This window comes from Triticum aestivum, unplaced genomic scaffold, assembly GCF_018294505.1.
Source record: "Triticum aestivum cultivar Chinese Spring unplaced genomic scaffold, IWGSC CS RefSeq v2.1 scaffold98769, whole genome shotgun sequence".
NCBI classification, from domain to species: domain Eukaryota; kingdom Viridiplantae; phylum Streptophyta; class Magnoliopsida; order Poales; family Poaceae; genus Triticum; species Triticum aestivum.
Genome location: NW_025228110.1, coordinates 9,555 through 20,950, shown reverse-complemented (window position 1 = coordinate 20,950; position 11,396 = coordinate 9,555). Strand labels below are relative to the sequence as shown.

At 45.3% G+C, this 11,396-nt stretch overlaps 1 pseudogene; it reads right to left on the bottom strand.

Moving 5' to 3' along the window:
* Positions 1–1,400: 1,400 nt before the first annotated feature.
* LOC123173026 (uncharacterized) lies at positions 1,401–11,155 on the bottom strand (annotated as a pseudogene).
* Between the last annotated feature and the right edge of the window lie 241 nt (positions 11,156–11,396).

The window sequence follows — 11,396 nt, the reverse complement described above, 5'->3', positions numbered from 1 at the left end:
ATGATTCGAATGAACCATACTTTTCTTCATGCTATACAGTTTGTTTCATGCGCCACATATACAGTTATGCTTCATATCTTTCACACTTGTGCTTCTACATTTTGTTCGGTTTGCTTCATTTCCATGCTTTGTATATCATATCGCAAGAATCATCTTTATATACACATGAAACAGCTCATACTTCTAAATTTCTGCAAGGTTGACGGGAGCGGAAAAACATGTTTTGCCAAATGGTGAAATAACATGTTGGTCGATGGTGGGCCTAGCGTGCAGCGTGTGATCGTGCATCTTAGTGCTGAGTGTTATGGTCATCAGCTTGAAAGCAAACAGCCATAGGCGCACTCGGTTGCTTAGAGAAAAATGATTGTGGATAATGAAGCATGGTTTGTTGTGTAGGAAGCTTGACTTTCCTATGATGGAAGCAAAATGTGCACATTTGTATTTGTATTTGCATTCGTTACTTGGCGGAAACATTATTGTGATGTTTGGAAACAAAACATACCTTTATACAAGGCAAAACGTTCTGTCAAATGTGTACGTGGTGGTGTTTGGAAACATTATTGTGATGTTTGAAAACAAAATATACCTTTATACAAGGCAAAACGTTACTTTGTGGTGGTGTATATTCTTGTTTTGTGCTTCCATACTATTCCTTTTGCGAAGCAAATGTTCTCTCAAATCTGAATACTATTTTTGGTACACCAAGTAATGCTTCCAAAGCAACTAAAAAATGCTACCGTATCATGGAAATAATGCTTCCGTAGATAGAAAAATAAAATGATTTGTATCACTATCGAATTATATGTTTCCAGAGCAACAATGCTTTCATAGATAAAAAGGAATGTTTCCATGCAACCTTACCCTGAAAATTTTGCATCTGCAATTTTTTTTCTTCTTTTTATATTTGTCTGTTGGAAGCAAATCACAAGTTTCAAAAAAGAAAAACATGTTGCGCTGCAAAGAAAAGCATCTGCAAAAATAAATATATTTTTAATATTTGTTTGTTGGAAGCAAATCACAAGCACTCCCTCCGTCCGGAAATACTCGTCGGAGAAATGGATGTATCTAGACGTATTTTAGTTCTAGATACGTTCATTTTTATGCATTTTTCCGACAAGTATTTCCGGACGGAGGGAGTAGTTACTAGGAAACTGATTAGACGTAATTAGTGGGAAAATCCCGTAACAAATGTGGGGCACCCTTTAATGAAGCAATCAAACACACCATGCATGTGGATTGTACCACCATTCACTGGTCTAATTGTAGTTTGATCCCTAGCGGCTCCCATAAATAAATGAGTATAGCACATACTACTACATAATATATGGAGTATTTCTACATCAGGCTTAATAAGGCTCAAGACCTAATTCATACTCGTTCCCTTCTCCAGCTATTGGAATTCATATTAATTCATACTCATCAGCCTTTTGTTCTTCACAGTACTTCCTCAGATCCTCTGCAAACTGCACGTCTCTCCTAAAATCCAAGATGAAATCTGGGTCCAACAATCCATCCGCGTGCACCGTTTCATAGTCTGTAATATCAATATTACACTCAAGAAGTTCTGATGAATCTGGATACACAATCTTCCTCGCAGACCCCTCTCCATAGTAGCAACGACCTGTCACCAAAATCAAAACTGATCATTATGTATCAATCAAAACATAACAGCTATTCTTCAAGGTGAAATGTTTGGCAAACCCTGTCTATTTGCATTGGTTTCACTAAGCAGACAATAAAACAATGACTGTTTAACAACCGTTCTTGACACGAAAAGAAAGGTTGGTAGAGAAAGTGTATCCCCAGAACATCTTCAGATGTTAAAATATTTTACACACGTTCAGCAGCACAAGCACAGAAATGTCTTGAGTTCGGTCAGAATTGCTACATTCAAGCCGCACCAATCGGTAGCATGTCATATGCACATGATATGTATCAGGATTCAGAGGTGTGCACAGAAATTTCGCTGGCACTTGTGTATATAAGTATGAGCACATGGCCTTTTAAAAGGAATAAATGGGACCTGACATCGATGCGGATAGGTCCTTGTGTTTGTTTTCTATTCAATGTGTCTATGGCTTCTATTGCAGGAAAGACTGGAGATTGGAGATTACTGTCAACTTGTACATCACCATTCCATATGATAAACAGGTGTGCAATCAGGGCAGGACTGTAAACTGGGTTGCAAATCCGAAAGAATATGCACTCGTCGATCTGGAGAAAGATACTGATATTTCAAAGAGTAAAATGCATCACAAGTCCTAAAACTATTGGGGGAGTGTCAATTTAGTCCTATAACTCTGAAACTGCAGTTTTAGGTCCTAAAACTATTGGAGGTGTGCCAGTTTAGTCCTATAACTTTGAAACTGTAGTTTTTGGTCCCAAAACTATGTAAGTTTGTTCATCTCAGGTCCTAAGCTTGCATGTCAGCATTGACCCACCGCCGTGTCGCTTGGAGATGCTTGAATTGTTGCCACGTTGACCCCATGGACCCACCAGGTTAACTTCCGCGCTGTCCCGCGGCAGTGACTATTTCCCATCTATGGCCATGCTCGTGCCCAAACAACAACATGCACAACCAGCTCTATGGCAAGGGTATCAGGGCAAGGATAATGTCATGAGAGAGAGAGAGAGAGAGGGTGGGATGTCGTCCTCCATCCCGATTGGCTCGGTGTCTCTCCGGCGGCCGCGCCCATGGAGATGGATGTCGTCCTCCATGCCGACTGGCTCGGGATCTCCCAAGCAGCCGTGCCAAAACCTCTTAGCAAGGTTGCCTAGTAGCTCATGGGCACGCGAGTGGAGGGCGTGCACACTGCGACGTTGAAGCATATGAACCACATTTGGGGAAGTAAACACGTATAAACTGCTCTTTTAAAAAAAATGCACCATGGACGTTGGCCATGCAAGCTCAGGACCTGGGATGAACAAACTTGCATAGTTTTGGGACCCAAAACTGCAGTTTCAAAGTTATAGGACTAAATTGACACATCCTCCAACAGTTTGGGACCAAAAACTGATGTTTTGAAGTTATAGGACTAAACTGACACGCCTCCAATAGTTTTAGGACCCAAAGCTGCAGTATCAAAGCTATAGGACTAAACTGACACATCACCAATAGTTTCAAGACTTATGATGCCTTTTACTCTATTTCAAACAGGGCAGCTAGAGGTGTGCTGGAGCCAATGTGGTGGGCTAGGAGAAGCCTGCTGCAGAAGACAGCAAGAGGAGGAGATGCCTGGAGCGGACATGGGAGAGGAGGCGATGCTTGCTGGTGGACAAGGGGCCAGAATGGGGAGAAGAACCTGAATCAAACAATTGCAGGGCCATCGTGTTTGCCAAAATAAAAGACCACCCAATGGAATCCTCAGTTTAATCAAATTAAGTATCACGGTTGCCTTCTTGATGTATCTGAATGACCATAAACTAATTATTCCAAATGAACGCTGATCTTAACCTATTACCCTGATGGCTGGTCCACAAGTATGTCGAAAATGGGTGTATGCATAGCCGTTATGTTAGGTTGATGTATCATCTTATATATAGAAAATGGCGTACCCATTAAAATGCAAGGAACAGAATGCTGAAAAGTGAAAATGCAGTGAATGTGCATGCAAAACATAACTGAAGTGACCATAAAAGAAAGGTGGATGGAGCTCATTCAGACATGAAGTGGACATCAGTGATTAGTCAGGATGAAGGCGGACGCAGACATCCACGAGCCCACGTCGCCCGCGCCGCAAAAAACACCCAAACAGCCTTGCGGATGAGCCGCAAAAATGAAGCGGACTTGTCCTGCCTAGCCTGCTTGGCCTGCATAGCCTGCTAACGGGAGGAAATCCCAATGAAGCAACAATGCAAGCCAGCCGATAGGGCACACCGCCGTTCGCCACAGCCAGGCCGGCGTCCCGCTCGTCTCCGCATGCGCTCTCCGCCGGCGCCAACCCTGCTCCCTGCTCGTCCCCGCCCGTTGAGCAAGATGTCCGGTGCTGCGGTGGACGAGCACAAGAAGTCGGCGGAGGAGGACAAGAATCCGACGAGAGATGATGAGAAGGTACAGCTCTGATCCTCTCTCCCACCTATGCTTAGTGTGATTTACTATCAGTATGCTCTGATTCAATGTGATGTGCTCAGTTCTTTCCAAATAGTGTTGATTCTTCAATGAAGCCACTAGAGTACTTTGATAACATAAATAAGAAATAGCCTCTCTCTTAGAAAAAATAGGATAAAATCCCTACTAGAAGGCTGGAACTTAGAAGGCTGTCAATTCCTACTGTCAGTAATTGCGGCCTTAGAACATCCACCATTCCTACTGTCAGTTTACTTAGAAGACTGGAACTTATTAATGCACTTCAGTTGCAGCTAGCAACCAAGAACCTGAGAATGGAAATAAACTGCAGATTGTTGGCACGGAATAAGGGTGAAAAAGATCGGATAATTTCCGTCTGAATCCGGTTTCGAATCCAGATTTACAGGATATGGGACAAGGATTTACCTATCCGGTCGGATACGGAACCGGATATCGAATACCAAAACCGAATTCGGAATAGGATATGCTACACAATTACACACGATCAACACATGTCACTATACAGCTCGAGTCTAAGCCTGTAATGGAAGTATGGAACCCATTTGTTTTGGAATCACTTGCGTGTGAGGCATCATCTTCAAGTGCAACGATAATTCAGCAAGTGTAGGCCATTGGCTATATATGGCCGGCGGAGGACCAGGACTAAATTTATGTTTTGTTTTGGAATGGCTAGATGGAACTGTTAGCTGTATTAATGCTTTGATGTATCATTTGTTGCTGTTTTTGTCCGATTATTTTTTTCCGCTTCCAGTCCGCCGCCGCTCCATAACCATACCGTGTCTGTTTCCGCTATTATCCGGCGTATTCCATATTCATTTCCGTAACTGCACCGCTTCTGAATCCAAAGAAAAATGTGGAATAGGATACGGTATGGGCATTATCTGTCCAAATCCAAACGGTTTCACCCTTAGCTCAGATTAATAAACTGCAGCGCACTTCAATAAACTGACTGCATATTGAGCACTCTCTTATTAGTATTAAGCTGCAGCACACTTTAATAGACTGACTGTACATGTGGTTTCTTACGTTAATAAGCCGCAAAACACTCAGATTGATGGCTCATTACTGTCAAGTTGAACATATAGTACAGCTACAGCCCCTCTAAAATTGGTCCTTTATTTTTTGAGTATATACCATGTTTCATATTCGCTCAGAGTGATACGGGAGAGCTGCAGCTGCAGCAGCTGTATGGCGGAAGGTAAGGACTGTGGCAATCACATAAAGAAGGGCCAGGTCTGCTTGTCTCATGATTTTGCATCTTAGTATTTGTTCTCTCCTAGTTATGAATGTTTCTTTTTCTGCTCTAAGTCAAACTAAACCAATGTTATTCTGCTTCAGATTTCTTCTCAGGATACTCTCAAGACCAAGGAAGACAGGAAGAATGGAAAGAAAAAGAGGGAAGAACTGCAGCAGCAGCTGGACACAGTCACTGAGAAGACCCACCTGGGGATTGATGGCTTCATGCTGAGCCAGAAGAGAAGAATAATGGAAAGAAAAAGAAGAGGGAAGAGCCGCAACATCAGCTGGATGGCGCTGCTGAAAAGACCAAGCTGGGGTTGATGCAGAGCCGGAAGGCGAGGACTGCAAGACCAAGAAAAAGAGGAAGAATGAAAAGAAAAGGAAGAGGCGGGAGATTCAGCTACAAGAAGAAAGGGCAAACAGGATCAACACAGATCTAGAACAGAAGAAAATAGAAGATAAATGGGAGAGGAAAGGAAAAATGAGGGCAAAAAATGGAAAATGATAAAGGACATAAAAAAAAGAAACAGTGGAGTCATGAGCTTGCCAACAACAAAAATTGTGAGATTTCCGCATAAACAGTGGCGTCTGAGTTGGCATTCAGGTGGAATGGTCATTAGCGACCATAGAACCAGGCTGAAGAGCGACAATTTGGAGGCGTTGAGTTGCCTCCAGGATTGGTTAAAATCTGCTGATTGAATCCTTCAGACCTATACCTACCACTAAAATTGACGACGAAGATTGCTTGATAAGTTGACAATAAGCAAGTCTCCATTCCTGCACATTGTGACATTTACTTTCTTAAGGAATGCTTTTTGTCTCACATGCCTACAAACAACCTAGCAGCTGTTCTACCAAGCAAGCAAATGCAACGAAGGAAACACCATCTCTTCTTTGTCACAGTCAAAGGGGAGTGCATGGTCGTTAGGGCATCATTACACAACTGCCTGCGGTACGTTTTTCCTACACAACTGCCTCTGTAGCAACATTCTCAGATGTGAATACAGACGCGGCAGGGGCAGAAGATGACGACGATGCACTGCTAATATTAAACTCGGTATGGGTAAGCTGATTTTCATACTAAAGAAGCATTCTTGCGGCTGTAACAAGTAACACTACCTGAGACAGTACGTGTTTATTCTTGTCACATTCTAAATTCTGAAGAGACCTACTACTATGCACATAGACGTATGTGTACTTGATAGTTTTATATACTGCAAGGAGTTGTTTGTATATACTGTAGTTTATGTACTTTACATGATACATGGTTTCCTTTTTACCGGAATGGTTTATACAACAACTTTAGATTAAAACTTTCACATGATCTGCTGTGTGCAGAATCAAGAAGCAGAGAGGAAGATCTGTCAAGAAAAGAGGATGCCACAATGAAGTTGGTACTGTACTTTAGCTAATCAGAATTATGATGTATGCTTATTATGCTGAAATATTGAAGTTGGTACTATACTTTAGCTAATCAGAACTCCTGAAGGGGCATGAGACTCTTTTGTATTACCATTACTCTGAATTGTTGGAAGGAACCTGAACCTTAGTTGGCAAGAAATTCCCTTTTATTTTTGCAGCTAATAGGCAAGGAATTCAGACAGGAGTAGTAGTACTATTTAGTTGTCAGATGTGTGATGAACATGATTAGCAAAATATATGCAAACAAGTGGTGAAGTACAGTCTGAAGAAGTTGACAAGTGTATGCATCAATCTAATTCTAAAAATATTCTTTTTAAAAGGAAGACAAGGCTCGTGTCATGTGCTTATTATGCTAAAATGTACTTTGGTCTTTGGCTATTAACCTGTACAAGCTATGCATGTTTACATTATCTGAAAGCCCTAGTTCAGTACAAGAGCCAGCATGTTTACATGAGCTAGCAACATATTTCTAAGTCTGGGCGTCCAACAGCAGTGTCCGCATAGCACCAGCAGCCAGTATGAAAAGCTGGCGTGAACCAGCCTGAGTGCATGTACGGAAAGCATCATCTGCATCTGTCTGCTGGACAATAGCAGGCAGACGCGGCTGATACTAATCCTGCGATTAGCTAATGCCGAACATTGTGGACAGGCCGCAGGCGTGTCCAATTGCATCCTGAGTGATAAGTGCTGCATAGGTAGACAGACATACTCTAGGGTCAATGATTCAAGTAGGTAAAATACCAGAACCTGATCATAGTGCACAATCTAGACGATGGTGTGAAGTGAAATGTGACACATCCCAGGGTTTATGCAAAATATGACAACCAAAGTGACCAGAGAAGGTTGAGTGGAAGGTGGTGATAGAGAGGCATGTTCATAGGGTAAATAAGAAGCTGGATTTCTTTGTGAATGAGCTGGTGGCTGAGCACCTGACACTGATGAATGCCCTGCTGGTGCCTGAGCACTTGCACTGATGGATGGCCTGTTGGTGGCATTGCAGAAGGGCATACTGAAGATCTACTACGCTTTCACTAATTCAAAGAAACTATACTTTCAGGCAAGAGTTTCTAATGTTTGCAGTGGATGTTTTGCCCATATGTTTGTCTATACCAGTTCATATAATTGATACATCATGATTCGTTCCAGTCGGCCCCATGATTAATGATTTCTCATTCAGACTGTGTTTGCCAAAATAAATAAATAAAACACTCAATGGACTCTACAATTTAATCAAATCAAGTGCCGTGGTTGCCTTCTTGAGGTATATTCACAGGACAATGCATACCATGCTTGGAAAACTCAGTTTTTTGACTGAAAATCTGAATGACCATAACTCTGTTTTTGAGTCGCCGACTAATCGCCGATTAGTCGCCGACTAATCGCCGAGTCGTCGCCGCGTGGCTGGCTCGCGCAGGCGACTTGACTCAGGGAGCGAGTCGCGCGACTCGCGTGGCTCGCCGGCAACTTGGTGCGATCAGTCGCGCGACTCGCTGGCTTGAGTGGCTTGCTGCTGATGTATATGTGGGGACTGGGAAAGGAGGAGGACTGAAGGAAAGAGAGCGCAGGGTGGGATCTATATGTGCCCTGCTTAGATGTAGTATATGAAAGAGAGCGCAGGGTGGGCTCTATATGTGCTCTGCTTAGATGTAGTAAATTTTCTCTGATGTATATGTGCTCTGCTGCTGCTGTATATCTATGTTCTCTGCTGCTCTATGTACTATTGTGCCATGGCGACTTGGGGTGACTAATCAAGCCAAGTCGCTGACTCAAGCCAGCAAGCCACTAGCCGCAGTCTCGGCGACTTGGCTTGACTCGGCGACTCAAAAACCTTGGACCATAAACTAGTTATTCCAAATAAACACTGGTCTCTCATGGCCGATTCACAAGCATGTCGAAAATGGGTGTTCACATAGCCGTTAAGTTGTTGTATCATCTCAATCTCATATATGAAAAATGGCGTAGAATTAAAATGCGAGGAACAGGCTGCTGAAAAGAGAAAATCCGGTGCATGCAGTGCCCTATATAAGGTCTTCTGTATGGAAGCTATGGTAGAATATTTTAATGTTTCTCTCTTTGATTGGACGAAACGACAAAGCATCGTAAGATTGAAAAGACGAATGGGCCTTAATGGAAATCAAAAGGCTTTTCGATGAAACATAAAATTAAAAATCCTTTCGTTAATGTTTCAAACCTACATGGCTGCTCATGCTAACTGGAAGGAGTGGGGACTTACCAGTAGATGTCAGGGGTAGAGGGCAGCAGAAATTTGGTTTTGGCGGGTCAGGAAATGGCTCATTTATTTCGGCAAAGAAGAGTTGGTTATCAGATTCAGAAGCAGCCACAAAATTAACATGATAGGAAAGCCTGTCTAGGGATCTGGGAGCCGCCACCAAACCACAGATAACACTTGGCTCATATTTTGGTTCCTAAAACAAGAAACAGCAAAGGTCAAATGAGGCACCTGAAAGAGATATGTTAAGAATGTAGTATGTACCCAAGAAAGAAACAATGGACACAAACAAAGCCATGTACCAGAGTATGCTCAAAGGCATATTTCTTCAGCACTTGCGCAAGCTCAGCGCGGATGAATAACTTCATCTCGTTATAACATGACCTCTTTTGTAGCAGAGTCTCCTTAGCCTCGTTGCACAGTTCAGCCGCATTGGGAGATACGGGAGCCACCAACAGCAGTGCACTTTGTTTGAGAGTGGATATTATTTCCCCAAGAGACTCAAAGGAGATCCTGCCATCGGCGCTAGTGTCCAGCAAGAGCCGCAGGTCAATGAGCCTGTCAGGCGCCAGGGAAGCGAAGAATGATCCCAGCTCAGCATGTTGTGGGTGTCGAGCGGCTGCGGCTGCGTCAGTAAACTGCAGCGAGGTGTGCGTCTCCTGGGACAGGTCACAGCGTTTGCAGGAGAGGTGCTCCATCGCCCGCTGCGTCGAGCATTGGGACTCGGAGCTTGCTCGGACGAGGGCAGTGAGGCCTTCCAAGGAACGGACCTCCACACGAAGCATAGAGAGGGTGTCGAGGATGTCATACACCTCTACTTTGTAGTCAGCTGACGATGGGAGCGGGCGCAGTATGTGGTGGCAAATGGAGTTGATGATGATGTTGGAGACAGGGTCCATGGGGCCATAGCAGTGGCCAGCGAATAGGATGTGGGGGATGAGGTGGAGCCACGTAGAGGGCAGCATGGCGAAGACTTTGAGATAGAAGCCGTGGATCATGTCATGGAGCCTCATCCTGAGAGACCCAGTGTATTCGCAGGCATCGCCAGAACAGATCATGACCGCAGAGCCGAAGTGTGCTTTGGCGGTTTTCACGACCTTCTGCAAACAGGATGAGATCATGGATATGTGCTCGTGAGGAGACCGCAGGGCCGCGAAGTGGTCTCCATGACGCTCGACATTGATGGTGAACATTTTGAAGCCATCGGAGCTTGTGGTGTTGGAAATGTCTAGTCTCCCTTCATCGGCCTTGAGGTCCCGGCAGTAGACAAGTAGCTCTCTTCCGCTTGGCCGCAAGCTGAACTGAAGATCCAAGGGGGCACCGACCTGGTATCACAGCAAATCCATGATGGCAATGACATCATCGACGCTGAGCTTGCGCCCTCCCTTCTCGAGCAAGGGGGCGGAGTCGCGGAGGCACTGTTTGGGCAGGGGCGATGCCTGGAGCCGCACCAGGTCATCAGGCGCAGGGTGCCGCCGCCCACAGCTTGCGGCGTACTTGAAGGCGGCTTGCGTCCTTTCAGAGGCAGGGTCGGGTGTTGAAACAGTAGCAGCGTGTAGATCGTGCTCGACCAGCTGGACTGCGAGGGCGAGATCGGCGCGTGCCCAGTGGAGGTAGCGGGTGGCCTGTTCTTCGCTGAGGCATCCGAAGGAGCCAACCATGAATCTGATGAGAGCCTGGCGGGACGCCCCAGCAATAGAGTACCATGTAGCCCTGCGGGTGGACGGCCCAAAGGTAACCCTGCCGGAGGATGGCAAAACCCAGCTGGTGTTCCAGCTGCTGTAGTCACTAGGTTGCACCCTGCCGGCGGCCAGCCTCTTGGACCTCCTCCTGTCGGGCTTTGCCATGTCCCCGAAGTCGCGCGGGAGGAGGGCAACGGTGTTGAGGATGATGTTGGTGACGGGGTCGAGGAGGCCGAGGCAGAGGCCGCCTTCGCGCATGGATACGGCCAACTGTTCGGCGGCTTCCACCGGCATGTCATGGACGGGCAGCCGGTCGAAAGCCTCCTCGTGCAAGTCGAGGAGGAGCTCCAGGAGATCGGCGTCCAAATTCGATTTGTCCAAGGGGGGAGCGTCGCACTCGCTGAACAAGCACGAGAACAGACCCCTGCGCTCTCCCGGATCTGACGGCATCGGCTGCGATTCCTGGTGTCCGGCGGCAGCCGAGGGCCACGGCATCGGCCTCACTTTCTGCGGTTGGGCGGCGGCGGATCTAGGGTTCGGTGGCGTGGGATGACAGCACAAGACGATTGAGAGACTGCCGATGGAGAAAGACTACAACGCAACGCGTCTATGGGCACATAGGACACAACGCGTCTGGTATGAGCCAGAATCTTCTTTTCTTCTTTTCTTTTTTTCTTTTTTCTATATCTATATTTATCTATCTATCTACTTTTTTTAGGGTAATATCTATCTACTC